At 52.9% G+C, this 13,424-nt stretch overlaps 3 non-coding genes across 3 annotated transcripts; 1 reads left to right on the forward strand and 2 right to left on the reverse strand.

The window, feature by feature from the left end:
- The first annotated feature begins 2,895 nt into the window (after positions 1-2,895).
- Positions 2,896-2,977, forward strand: TRNAS-UGA (transfer RNA serine (anticodon UGA)). The gene has a single exon. It is a non-coding gene; the product is annotated as a tRNA-Ser (tRNA).
- A 7,275-nt stretch (positions 2,978-10,252) lies between these two features.
- TRNAI-UAU (transfer RNA isoleucine (anticodon UAU)) lies at positions 10,253-10,346 on the reverse strand. Its single transcript has 2 exons — positions 10,309-10,346; positions 10,253-10,288 (listed from the first exon to the last, which is right to left on the reverse strand). It is a non-coding gene; the product is annotated as a tRNA-Ile (tRNA).
- A 2,290-nt stretch (positions 10,347-12,636) lies between these two features.
- On the reverse strand, positions 12,637-12,708 carry TRNAQ-UUG (transfer RNA glutamine (anticodon UUG)). The gene has a single exon. It is a non-coding gene; the product is annotated as a tRNA-Gln (tRNA).
- Positions 12,709-13,424: the final 716 nt, after the last annotated feature.

Raw genomic sequence — 13,424 nt, forward strand, 5'->3', positions numbered from 1 at the left:
CACAAAGTCACCCCTGCACTGACCCCAACAACCGGGATTAAACCAAAATATTGCAGCCCTTAGGAGAATATCCTGTTGTGTGCCACAGGCAGAGCATAGGAGAGGCAGAGGGGTACCAATACTGGAGGCCCCTGCACTGGAATTGATTTGGTGAGATGTACCCAGCTGATCCTGGCAAGTGACTTGTGCCCCATGCCGCAGAGGATGACAAAAACTCCAACATCCCTGCCAGTGTGAGCTGGGGGAAATTCCTTCCTGACCCCAGCAATAGAGATCAGGGAGACCCTGAGCATGAGAGCAAGGCCACCAGCCAAGCACCGGAGATAAATGGTTTTCTATCTCACCTGTGAGCACTCTCTTCAGCCCCCGTCCCCCCCGTCCCCTCCTGCCACTCCTATGTGGGATGGAGAATCCATCATTGCCCTGGGTACTTTGTTCCAGTGTTTAATCACCCAATTGCAAATGTGTCCCTTATTTCTCATTTTAGTTTCTCTGCCATTAAATTCCAGCCACTGGTTCTTGTTCTGCCTTTGCTGCTCGGTTAAAGAGCCCTTCAGTACCCAGGATTTTCTCTTTGGGAGGGGATTTATGCATTGTCATCAAGTGACCTCTTGGTCTTCTCTGTGATAAACTGAGCAGATTGAGCTCGTCTCGCACTGGAAGGCAACTTTTCAGCGCTTTTTTTCCTCTTCTCTGCCCCCCCATCCAATTTTACATTCTTCATCTTAAAATGTGGCCAGGATGACTGTGTGCAAAAGTCCAGTGTTGGTCTGACCAATGTTATACAGAGATAACACTAGTGCCCTATATCTAGTCACTGTTCTCCTGTCTGTACATCCAAGGACGACCACAGCATCGCATGGGGATTTCATGCTGAGTTCTTTGTCCATTATGACACCTAAACCCTTCTCCGAGTCACAGCAGTCTGGCCTTACTCGTTAGTAAAGCTCAATGTGTTTGAATGGCCACAGCTGCCCAAGTGTTCTGTAACATGCACAAGGGATTCCCCTCCTCAGTCACCTTCACCTGCTGCTGGTCTCTTGTCTCTTTCTTCTTTTCCAGGATCCGCATGTGTCATTGTGAGAGGAGTTCTCCTCCTCTCTTTGCCTGGGAGCGATGTGACCCCCCAGATGGACTGACCAAACCCAGGATTCCTTCAGCCTGAAAGCAGAGGGGAGCCTTCACCCGCTCCCTCTTTAAGGCTCCAGTCCCAGGTCCTAAATTTCCTGCCAAAGCACAAAAATCCACCCTGAGCCCAACTCCTCTCTCGGTGGTGATTTTCTTTCTCCCACAAATCTGTCTTGAGGACACAGCCCTGGGAACAGGTGAACACAACCCCTGAGATTTCCCTTCGCAGCCTGCAAGGGACAGTTCACCCTATTAAACAGCTTGGGAATGTCGTCTTTTTCTTTTCTCCTTTCAAAAGTAATTTCTTGTATTTCTAGTCTCTTTATAGGACCCCCCGATTTGCCGCTTCCAATTCTCTGCTGTACACGCCAGCACCGGAGCGGGTGAGGTGCCTGGACCCATCCTGTACTGGGTACATGGGGGACTTGCAGGATCAGACCCTAAAATCGATTTGGAGGGAAATTCTAACCCCATTCAACCCAAACCTGTTCCTGGGAGGTGTCGGTATTGATCCAGGCCGCCGAGCACCATGGAGTGAAGAGACCAATTTTATCAGTAAGTCAGACCCCCGGCAGCCCACTGCCTGGATCACCTCCCCCAGGTGACGCGAGTCGCCCTCCAGAGCCATTGCTGGGCCCCGGGGAGAAGCCACACAAGCCATGGGGATGGGCAGCTCCCAGGAATCTCGGCAACGAATCTCCAGGCCGGAGGGTTTCCCCTAGTGCCGGATCCACCCTCAGGGTCCAGCCAGCCAGCAGCTTCCACCCAAGGCTAGAGCGCTAACAGCAGCAGCGTGGCTGGGGGGCTCGGCCGGTGACTGGGGCCAGTCGCCTGAGCATGAACCCAGCTGACCCCAGGAGATGGACCCGGGTCACCAGCCCAACCCACCACGCAGCTGCTGCCACTACCCCATTAGTGCGTGAGCTCCCATGGACCACGCTGGGGAGATCCCCCAGCTGCAGGGTAGATGCCCCTGAGCACCTGGCAGGGCACAGCTCCTGGCTGCCCTGCCCTGCTGAGTTCTCTACTAGGCTGGGTGGATCCGGCCAAGGGTGCTGGGCGACAGGGGGGCGTTGGCTCTGGGCTGGGACTGTCACTTTCCTCCCTCCCTATCCAACAGGATCATAGCAAACGAAAGCAGCTCAGCCTGCAGGGGAAGAGTTCAGTCCAGGGCCTGGTGCATTCTGGGAGCAGGGACAGTGCAGAGAAAGGCAGATACAGGGCACCTCTGAACACTCCATGCAGAACTGCTTGTCCTGACCCACAGCCCCTGTTATCCCAGCCCTGGGCTCCCCTCTCACTGCTCTGCCAGTGCCCCTCAGTCCCGATCCACAGACCTCCCCCGCTGTATCTGTGACTTCTGCTACTGATCCACCAGTGCGCTGACTCCTCTTGTGAGACATTTCTCTGCACAATACTGCTGCTCTTCCAGTTACTGACTCCAGGAAACATTTTCCTTAGCCTGGTTCCGTGTGTCACTGGTTTCTATAGCACAGATCAGTCCCCGGCCCTGTGGCCCAGACATCCTCATTCACATCAAGCTTCAAGTTGAGAATCATTTCCCATTCCCGCTCTGTGGGAGGGGAGACTTTTAAACGCGCTCTCTGTGCGACTGCACATGGCTAAGCAAAGAGAACAAACCCCAAATCCCCCCTGTGCTTTGGGAGCCAGGTTTGCGGTGGGAATTCTGTAGTTCAGATGACTTCATGCCTGGGCATTGTGATTCTTTACCAGTTTCTCTGGCAGGGGGGCAGTTTTGTGCTCACAGCTGTGATGGCTGAGTGGTTAAGGTGTTGGAGTTGAACTCCAATAGGGTTCCCCTGCGCAGGTTCAAATCCTGCTCACAGTGAGGCCTGTGTTTTAGCTACTCTCTAACCCGGGCAATACCCCTCAACAACCCCCTGAGACACTCTCAATTCTCTCCCCACCCCCAAGTAAATCCTGTTCTGCTCCTTTCATAGAGATTCCTGGGACACCACTTCTCAGCACCTGAAGCCTCTGGCACTCACCTAGTGCTCCATAGATCAGCCATAGCCCTGGTTCTGCTTCTCTCTCTAGCGTGCGAAAGGAGCCAAGTCAGCAATTCCATGGGTGCTACAGGGCTGCAGAACCAACAGAGAGGAAAAAAGGTGCCCAGCAGCCATCTCTGCCCCTGCACTTCCCACCTGCTAGCAGGCCTGGCTGATAAGCTCCTCCTCTTCTCCTTCAGCGCCTCCTGCTGGCCATTGATGGGGTGTGCTGGAGGAGTGAGGAGAGAAAGAAGTGGGGCAGGGTGGGGTGGGAAGAGATTTGATGATTTGGGGGCAGGGCCTGAGGTGGAGCAGGCATTGAGCACTGCCTGGGAACTCTCAAAGTCAGCACCTCTGAGCGCAGAAGCCTTCCCTGAGCCTGAGCTGCCAGGATCCCTGCCGCAGAGCAAGTGCCACAAGTCTCAGCCTCTGTCCCACACATGGCTCTGGACACCACCAGGAATCATTTGGCTCCTGGCACACAAGGCAACTTAAAAGCTGAGTCCCTGGACAGCAGCTCAAACCCTGGCTCCTCCCATTAAGAGCCTGATGCTTTACTGACTGAGCTAGCCAGGCTTGCTAGGAGCCTCCACCCCTCCTCTTCTTCTCCATGACCACTGCCAATTCCTCCTTCTCTTCCTCTTTCCTGCACCTGAGGGTCACTAAATCTCCTCACTTAGACAGCCAGCCCATCCACTGCACCCCAATCCCTCATGCCTGAGCCTCCCTGCCAAAGTCCTGCACCTGGCTCCATAGAATTAATTCTCACGTGTCGCTGGGAACTCTACTTCTTGTGTCCAGGGAGTCTCGGCCCCACTCAGTAGAAGAGCTGAGAAACACAGTGTCTGCCTTTTGTAAAGAAGTGTTTGGAGGGGCTTTTCTTCTCTGGCCTAATGGATAAGATGTCTGACTTCAAATCAGAAGATTGAGGGTTTAAGTCTCTTCATGGTTGTGTTGCTGCAGTTTTACCTTCGTGCTGAAAGTCCTGCTCCATTCAGGGCTGGAATCTCTTCTTGGCCGCTCAGACCAATGCTCTGGCTTCAGCTAGAGTCCTGGCAAGGAGTTGGGGGTTGAGGGTCACAAAGGCTGGGGCATGAGCCGCAGGTGCTTCCAGTCAAGCCCTTGCCATTTCTGACTTCCCAAAGATAATGAGCGGCTGCCCGGGCTGGCGTGTAGAGCAGTTTCCCTCTTCCAAGTGTGCACCTGCCCCTGTGCTTGAGGGGGTTGGTAAATAGCACCTTGGGAGCCTGGGTGTTTCTCTGCTTCTCGCCAGCTGGGGAAAAGCCTCTTGGGGTAAAATCTCCTGCCCCACTGCAAAGGTGAGCACTGTGAGAGGGAACAGATAGAGGCCACACCAGGGGGCTGGCCCTGCTTTCCTACCTTCTGATGTTGGCCACTGGGCATCAGCAGCTGCCCTGCATGCTGGTCTGTGGGTCGCTCTCAGTGGATGTTTGGCATGGCAGGGAGCAGCCTAGCTGGGGGTCTTTGTGCCTGTCTGCTGGCCATGCATAGGCATGCTCCTCCCCTCCTCTTGCCCCACCTTCAGTTGCTCTGTGGCTTATAAACCTTCCCGTGGAGCTGTCAGCACCAGCCGCCTCTGCTCTAGGTGTCTGGAGAAGGGAAGGTGTGAGGGGCTCCAGGCTGGGCTCCACCTCCCTCCTGCCAAGCCCTGACTATTAATCCCGGCCCTGGCACTACTTTTTTCAAGCGTCAGGTGGGTCAGAGGAAAAGTGTGGCAAGAAGCACAAGGGCGCAACTTGTGGGCATCAGGTGAAGCAGCAAGAATCCCAACCAGGTCAAACCACAGAACTACAGGCAGCCATAGCCACCTCTGCACCCCAATCCATTGCAGCCATCCCAACCAAAGACCTGGCTCCAGTGCGTGTGAGTCACCCAGCAGGAGGGAAAAGACTCACTCTTAAACAATTGGAGACAGGGAAATTGAGCACTTTGAGCTCCAGAGCTTTACCACAAACCAACACAAGGTCCCACTGACATTTGAACTCAGACTGCAAGATTCAGAGTCCTGAGTGCTGCCCATTACACCATGGGACCAGCTTATGCTGCTTTCTCTGCACATCGGTGACCCTCGTGGGGCTGGCTCATGTAAGGGACTGTGGGCTCTTTACTAAAACTTAGTGGGGTTTTTGCTTGGCTAGTTCCCAGTCCCAATAGAAGGGGGAAGGGTCCATGGGAAATCAGGACCCTGAGACTGACAGCCCCTGGGGCAATGGTCACCAACTGGTAGAGAACAAGTAAGAATTTGTTAATGGAAAAAAATTCCTGGTGAAAATTGGCAAAGCTGTGGAGATTTTGAAAAGTTCCAGTGAATTTACACATGAAGATACAAACAGACAGACAATCACACAGAGAGAATGAGAAAATCAGACACTGCACAGACCCACACAGACATGACAAAAACCAAAGCCCCACAGTGCACAGAGCCATATCCACATAAGGGAAAGCCACACAAAATATAGAAAGAACAAATCCACACCAAAAAATCCAGCAAAAGCCCACAACAAGAAAGCACAAAACCCACATACCAAAATAATACTAAGCAAAAAACCAATCTGTATGCAAAAGTCATACACACACGCACACAAAACTATGCCAGGCATCCACCAAAATCACACAGGACCCACATGCACATCAACACAACAGATGAAAACCACGCCAACATACAGAAAGCAAGGCACAGTTTGAGTCTCACAGCGAAGAGGGTGAGCACTAAGGTGGTTTGGGGAGCAAAGATTGAGGGAGAGTCGGAGGCAGTGCTCTGGGCTCTGCTTGACCCCTGCTGACACAGGCGGCTGGTGGAGAGCAGAGCCTGATAGATCTGTGGAATCTGCCCTGCTCTCTGTAAAGCAAGGGGACTTTGGTGTTTTCTGAGCTGCAATTGTATTTTCTGCAGGGCAAACTGATTGGCAGAACTTATTTGCTTAAAGAAAACTAGTGCTTTAGGTGAGGTTTGAACTCACAGCTTCAACATCATTCCACTCAGCACTGCTACTATTAGTTCTGTGCACTAACCCACTGCACCTCTGCTGCCTGAATGAGAGGCTTGTCTCCTTGATTCATGGCTGGATTAGGGGTTGAGGGGGTTGCATTAGCTAAAACAAATCCATATTAATGGCTGCAGAAGAGGTGGGGAGTCTCCTTCTGTGTGATAGAGATGGTTCCCCCTTCCACTGCTGAGGGGAAGGTTGGTGCTTTGAACCCACCTGGTGCTGGAATGTCCCATGGGTGAGATTAACAGGACTCTAGAGGGGAGAAGGGAGGGGAAGTCTTTTCTAGTCCTGCCTAGCTCCATTGGTCTCCTGCGGCCCTTTCGGCTCTCTGCTCCCCTGCTGGGGAGATGCAGAGACAAACCCCCATCTGGGTGAGTCACCGAGAGGCTGTGTCCCATGGAGTGTGTGTGGGAGAGGGCTCAAGGGGAGAAGGTTGTGTGTGACAGTGTGTGGGGGAGGGGGAGTGTGTGTTCCTTAGGATATAAATGATGGAAAACACAGGGGCAGTGACAGTGAAGCCCCGTGTCTCAGTGTTATGACCCTGTGTGGTGCTGCCATTCACTTTCCCCTCCTATGGTCTCAGCTTTCATTCAATCCAGCATTTTTTCACCTGTCATCACCACAGAGGTGTCGCACATGCCTCAGATACAGAGTGTCCCTCTTAGAGACGCCGAGGATTGGAACTGATTTCAGCTGCAGGACAGCTCTGCTAGGTCTTTATTCATTTGAACAGGAAAATGCTGAGTGTTTAAATTCATCTCAAGCCCCCCGCCTCCGTTCAGCGAACTCCTGAACATATTGGAGATGGGTCTGGAAATCGATTTTCATTCAAAAAAGTTTTTCAAGGGAATAACTTAGATGGGAACTAGGAAGCCATTATCCTGCAGAGAAACATTCACCCATTGATCTATACTCTCAACAGAGAGTGTCATGTATAGCTCAGAGTAGGAACAGCTTTGAACCTGGGGGTTAGTAACTTTCTCTCTATACAAACACCACAGCTTACAAACTCCCACCCCCGCTCTGTGTCACCAGAGCACAACAACAGCTCTTCTTGGAGCACACACAGCTCCCCAGCTCCATGCCCGTCAGTCTCTCCAGCATTGCTCCAATACCTTAAAGCAGGGTCTCAAACTCAATTTACCTTAGGGCCAGTGCCAATCCTCCAATCCTCCCAGTAGTCCAATAATGTCACTCATACCGCTCAGAACCTGCCCCCCAAAACTCTGCCTCACACCTGCCTAAGGCTCTAGGAAAGAGTTTGGGTGGGGGGAGGAGGTCTAGGGTTCACAACCTGGGTTGGGGCTGGGGATTGGGGTACAGGAGGGGTGCAGGCTCTGGGGGGAGTTTGGGTGCAGAAGGGGTGAGAGGCTGGTCTCTGGGAGGGAGTTTGGGTGGGGGAGGGTTTCTGGGGTGAAGGCTCTGGGATGGAGTTTGCAGCGCCGTAACAAGGACAAGGCAAGTGATGCACTTGCCTCGAGCGCGCAAAGTGGAGGGGCGCAGCTCTACCACGATCAGTGGCGCTTCGGTAGCAGCTCTACCGCTACTGCTTCTTCGGCAGCAATTCGGCAGTGGGTCCTTCTCTCCGAGAGGGACTCAGGGACCTGCCACCAAAGACCCTGGAGCCGGCCCTTGCCTTGGGCAAAAAAATTCCTTGTTATGGCTCTGGGAGTTTGGGTGCTGGGTGCAGGCTCTGGGCTGGGGCAGTGGGTAGGGGGAAAAAGAGGAGGGGTAGGGGTGCAGGCTGTGGGAGGGAGTTGGGGGCAGGCATGTGTGGAGGGGCGTGCAGGCTCTGGGAGGGAGCTTGGGGGCTGGGGGGTGTAGAAGGAGGGCATGCAGACTCTGGGAGGGGCTGGCAGCCACTGGAGCGAGCAAGCAGACACTGCTCAGCTTCGCTGCACTGCCAGGGCCCCTTACGGGGAGCGCCTGGGGGTGGCAGGTGGGGCCAAGGGAGTGACCCAGTCCCAAAACTGCTGGAGGCCCACGGGCAAGACCTGGGAACCAGGACTGCCAGCCAGACAACGCCTTTAAGAGGAAGCGTCCCTCTCCCTGTCAAAAACTGATCTTCCTTCTTCAGTTCAGTGACAGCCTGAATTGTTCCTTATCCTGGCAGAGCCAGAGGACTGAAAGCAGCAACATCAAACCCTTGTGTAGCTCACAGGAATGAACATAAACACTCCCTGGTATCTGAGGAGATGTTTAGCTTTGCCCTTGGTCAACTACAAGGCTAAAGGGAAAGGAGGTGGCGCCAGGTATAAAGAGTGAAACACGACACATCATAGTTATGCCCATGGTGGCTGCAAAATCTTTTTATATACTTCTTATTATCAGTGTATTGTTTTCTCTGGAGTCTAGGCTTTGACCAAGAAATTTGTACCTTGATAAAATAATCGACTGCCCCTGGTGAAGGCAATGGACTTTACACCCATTGGGGTGTCCTTACACAGATACAAGTACTAACAACAATGGCTGCCTTTTAACCATAGATTTTAGCCGTAGATTTTAATCAGGTCAATAAATTGAAACAAACCCCTGTTAAATGATTTCTCAGCCCGAGTCCTTCACTCACATTCCCTAGAGCATTGGGCCACCATGTAGACGTTTCATTTCTGACCTCAGTTTCACACAGAGACACAATTTCCTTTGCACAGATCCATGAACAGAAAAACCTCCTTGTGTGTCTTGTGTGAGCCAGGGCATTTGATTCCAGTGAACCCTTCTCTCCTGCAATGGCAATGGGCAGACAGAGGGGTCGTGTCACCTGCATCGCTGCCAGGGAGATATTGGCTTGGCTCTTTCTTTCTGCTGCTGTTGTTGGTCCAGGAAACATCCAAGGGTGGAATGCAAGGCTGAGTTCGCACATCAACTCCCTGAAATATTTCAGTGCCCCAGAGAAATCCTGCCCCCTGCTGTTGGAGTGATGTGCTGGAGATCTGAATAGAAAAAGGACTGTCTGAATTGTCAGAGTTGGGAATGAACAATCTACAGCAATGTCATTCACACAAGCGCACTATAATCCTGCTCCAACCAAAAGGGAAATGGGCAGGAATTCTCGCTGTTCAGCCAAGGACACACTCACACTGATGTGCAGCCATGAGTGTGCTGGGGAAGCTGGTCTGAGCAAACAATTTGAAGTGACAATTCACTGAGAACAGAATTATCGTGTAGTGAAACAATTGTACATCAAGTAGTTGTGGCCGACTGGTTAAGGCGATGGACTTGAAATCCAGTTCAGAATGTGAGTAGTGACCTCGTCTCCTTCCTGCACCTGCTCTACATTGCTCCATAGCAGCTTCTCCCCCTGCAGAGTCACCCCAGCACTGCAGTGCAGCTGCCCAGGGTTCAGCAGGGGCCCCTGGCAAGGACAGTGGGTGCAGCTAACAGCCCAGTGTGCCTGGCAGTGAGGCAGCTGTAAAAAAGCAACACTCCCTCCAGAAGTAGAGAGACTGAATTCCCCAACTTTAACATCATGATCCCCTGTAGAAAGCCACGTGAGTCAGTTGTATTTTCACAAAGAGATGCAAAAATCATGTGACAACAAATTTTAAGTTGAGTAAATAATGTTGGGGAGATAGTTATTAACCTCACAGAAATATACAGAAGATCCCTCAGCATAACACCTGAAAGCGAAATATGAACAGAGACAAACCTTGTCAGCAAAGGCTTATTTCCCAAACGGTCCTCAAAATGTTACTAATTCCCACCCCTCCTGCACAGCAGCTCTGTGCAGTGTAACTGTTCTGCAGGCAGCTTCCCATTAAATACTGTCGTGGGACATTCCCAGGCCTGGAAATGTACCAACAACAGAATTTGAAGCACAAACCTGGCTCCCTGCACCAGGTGGGATTTGAGAGTTTTGTCCCTGTTACTTTGTCTTTGTCAATAGTACAGATGCCATGGTGGACTCTAGGCTCTGCTTAAGGGATCCTGGCTCAGGGGCTGATGGAGGAGAAAGGATTGTAGATTCTGACCTGCACTCTGGAGAAGAGGTAATAATTGAATGGGGTATTTTTAATTCTTCCCCTTCTCAGTGTCCCAGGGCTGGAATTGTACATTCCACAAGGCCAAATGAGGGGGTGATGCCACTTGGGTAATGAAAACCAGTGCTCTAGGTGAGGTTTGAACTCACAACCTCAGCATAGCTCCTCTCAGCACTGCCCTATAAGTACTGTGCACTAACCAATTGTGCCACTGGAGCACTTGTTTATTATGATGCTCTGAGACACCTAGGCTGATAAAGACAAGGAGTGACCCCAAAACATTCTCTGTGGAGCTGAGAGCAGGTAGCGACAAGTGTTGTACTTGGTAGGGTGGATTCTTCTTAAGGATTCCAGGCATTATTTGACCCTTTTGTTGTTCCCTGTGTAATAACAGAGCTGATTAAGACTCAATGTAGAGTCTTGCTGCAGACCAACAGATCTGAAATCACTGTTAACCAGGTCTAAGCATTAGTCCTGCTTTGGGACAGTGTTTCTCATGCAAGAAACTGCCGAGACTGTGCTAGCAGTGAGGCTTCCTCACTAACAGCTGAAATCAGGGAAAGCTGTGTGAAGTGCAGGGCCCCAGGGGTGCCTGAACAGGGGGGAACAACACTCCAGGACTTTTCAAAATGGGAGGGTTCTGCCTTGCCACTTTGTAATGACTGTAAGGGTGAATGATGAGGGGAGGGGATGGAGAGCAGTGAGCGGGAGGAGGGGTCTTGGGGGAAGAGGCAGCGTAGGAGCGGGGCCTTGGGGAGAAGGGGGGCATGGGCGTGGCCTTGAGTGGAAGGGGTGGGGTTACTGTTTTGGCTCTGGTGGCCGCCACTTTCAGGCAGGGCTGCCCGGGGGGGGGCAAGTGGGGCAATTTGCCCTGGACCCTGGGCCCCGCAGGGGCCCCGTAAGCCCTGGCCAAGAATTCCTTCCCTGGCTAGAGGCGCCTTTTTAAATTTTACTCACCCGGCAGCGGTCCGGGTCTTTGGATGCACTTCCGTGGCGAGTCCTTCAGTGCTGCCGAAGACGCGGAGCGAGTGAAGGACCCGCTGCCACTGAAGACTCGGACGCCGCCCAATGAGTACAAGAGCCACAGGGGGTGGCCCCTTTTTTTATGTCCACTACCCCGCTTTGCCCCAGGCCCCCGAATCCTCTGGATGGCCCTGCTTTTAGGGAGCCTGTTCCACTCCTGGTGGGACCACAAGACGTCCCAGGGCAGAGAGGGTGGCCAGGAGAGCGGTGACAATGTGGAACGGCAAGTGACCGGCAATGTGGCCAGACAGCGGAGGGAGAAAGGGGCTTTCCTACCGGGAGGTTAGAGGTGAACTCTAGGTTTTCACTGACCCAGGACAGCAGCTGTGGGTGAGGTGCAGTGAAGGGAGGGGCACATCCACAGAGATTTTGGTGTCTGGATTTAAGAGTCCGGGCCAAAAGGCCACTGCCCAGCACACTGTGGGGCAGGTGTTTTGCTCATAGTGTTGTGTTATGAATCCTCGTTGTGGTGTTTTCCCAAGTTAATACAAAGTGAGTTTCCTCCTTTTTCTTAAAGTTTCTTTTCTACACTCAGTGGTTGTGAATGGGGAAAGTATCGCCTCTTAGAGGCACCCAGTGGCCAGGGCTAGTTTCCCCAGGTTACTGGGTGGGGGCTTAGGCAGATTGTGTGTTGTATTGTTGAAGAGGAGCCCCAAGGACCCAGACAGGGAATTGTAACTTCAACCTTCAGAGTAAGAGCCAGAGGTGCTGCCAGCTGAGCTAGCCAGGCCACCTAACCCCTTTCACGCAAGCGCAAACAACAGGCACTTCTGTGCTTCTCAGCAGCTGGGAAAGAGCCTCCTGGGGGAAATATCTCCTGCCCCACCGCCAAAAGGAGCCCTTTGAGTCAGAGGCCCCATCTGCTTTCCAACCACCTTGTGATGCTGGTCACAGAACGAATGCTGGTCTGTGGGTGGCCTTCAGTGGGGGTTTGGCATGGCAGAGAGCAGGCTGACCGGGTGTCTTTGTGGTGGTCTGCTGGCCACACATAGGCATGGTTATCTCCTCCTCTAGCCCTGCCCTCGGTTGCTCTTTGGCTTTTAAGCCTTCCCTTGGAGCTGTCAGCACCAGCCGCCTCTGCTCTAGGTGCCCAGAGCAGGAAAGATGTGTTGGGCTCTAGCCTGGGACTCTTCCTCCCTCCTGCCTAGCCTTGACTATGAAGCCTGGCCCTGGCACTCCTTCCTTTGAATGCCATGTGGGCAAGAGGAAGAGTGTGGCAGCTGCAGGGACCAAAGTTGTGGACATCAGGTGAAGCAGTGAGAAACAACCATATGGTCAACCACAGGGCTCTCTAGCCAGAATGTTAAGTTCTAGGACCCCAACCTATAGCAACCAGCACATTGAACCAGCCGGACCAAAGACCTGTCTCCAGTGGGCATCAGTCACCCAGCAGGAGGGGAAAAAACTCACTCCAGTTCACCCTGAGAGAGGGGAGCCAAGCACATTGAGCTCCATGGCTTTGCAGGAAACCAGCATTGCTCCAGGAGGTCCCACTGAGATTTAAACTCAGATTCCAGGATTCAAAGTCCTGAGTGCTGCCCATTACACCATGGGACCTGCTGCCATTTCATTTTCTAGACCCCTGTGACTCTCAGCTGGCTGGTTTTCACCCTGCACTTATTGCTTCCCACTAGCAGCTTCCTCTCTCTTCTTCCATTAGATCCATGGGTCCTGCCCTGAGTTCCCGCATCCTGCTGCTTTGTCTCCATTCTCTGCAGGCAGCAAAAATGTCAGAGGAGGCCGCCCCTCCCTTCACTCCGTGCTACTGCTCATATCGGCCAGCTGCTGCCTCATCTCCTGGAACTCGGCCAGCTGTCATTTGATCCAGTCATACAGTCACGCTCTGACTGGCTCCACAGCCTGGATGCTCTTGTAGAAACACCACAGGCGATGCTGCAGGACTTGGTACGGTTGGTTTCTTTAATGTTGTGATGTTTCCCCAGCTGCTGGAACAAAGCCTCCAACAAAGCAGGGGGGGGCAGTGGCGGGCTCCGGGATGGAGTTTGGGTGTGGGTGGGATGCGGAATCTGGGCTGTGGGAGGAGGTTGGGTGCAAGGGGGGCAGTGGCAGGCTCTGGGAGGGATTTTGGGTGCATGAGGTGCAGGTTCTGGGCTGGAGCAGGGGGTTAGGATGTGGTACCTATCTCAGGCAGCTCCTAAAAGTGACCCACACCCTCCTCTGGCACAACTCCTACATGGAGGAGGCTGGGGGGGGGTCTCCTGTCACCACTGCCTGCAGGCACCACCCCTGCAGCTCCCATTGCCGCAGTCCAA

The sequence above is a fragment of the Gopherus flavomarginatus genome, chromosome 4 (genome assembly GCF_025201925.1).
Source record: "Gopherus flavomarginatus isolate rGopFla2 chromosome 4, rGopFla2.mat.asm, whole genome shotgun sequence".
Taxonomy (NCBI): domain Eukaryota; kingdom Metazoa; phylum Chordata; order Testudines; family Testudinidae; genus Gopherus; species Gopherus flavomarginatus.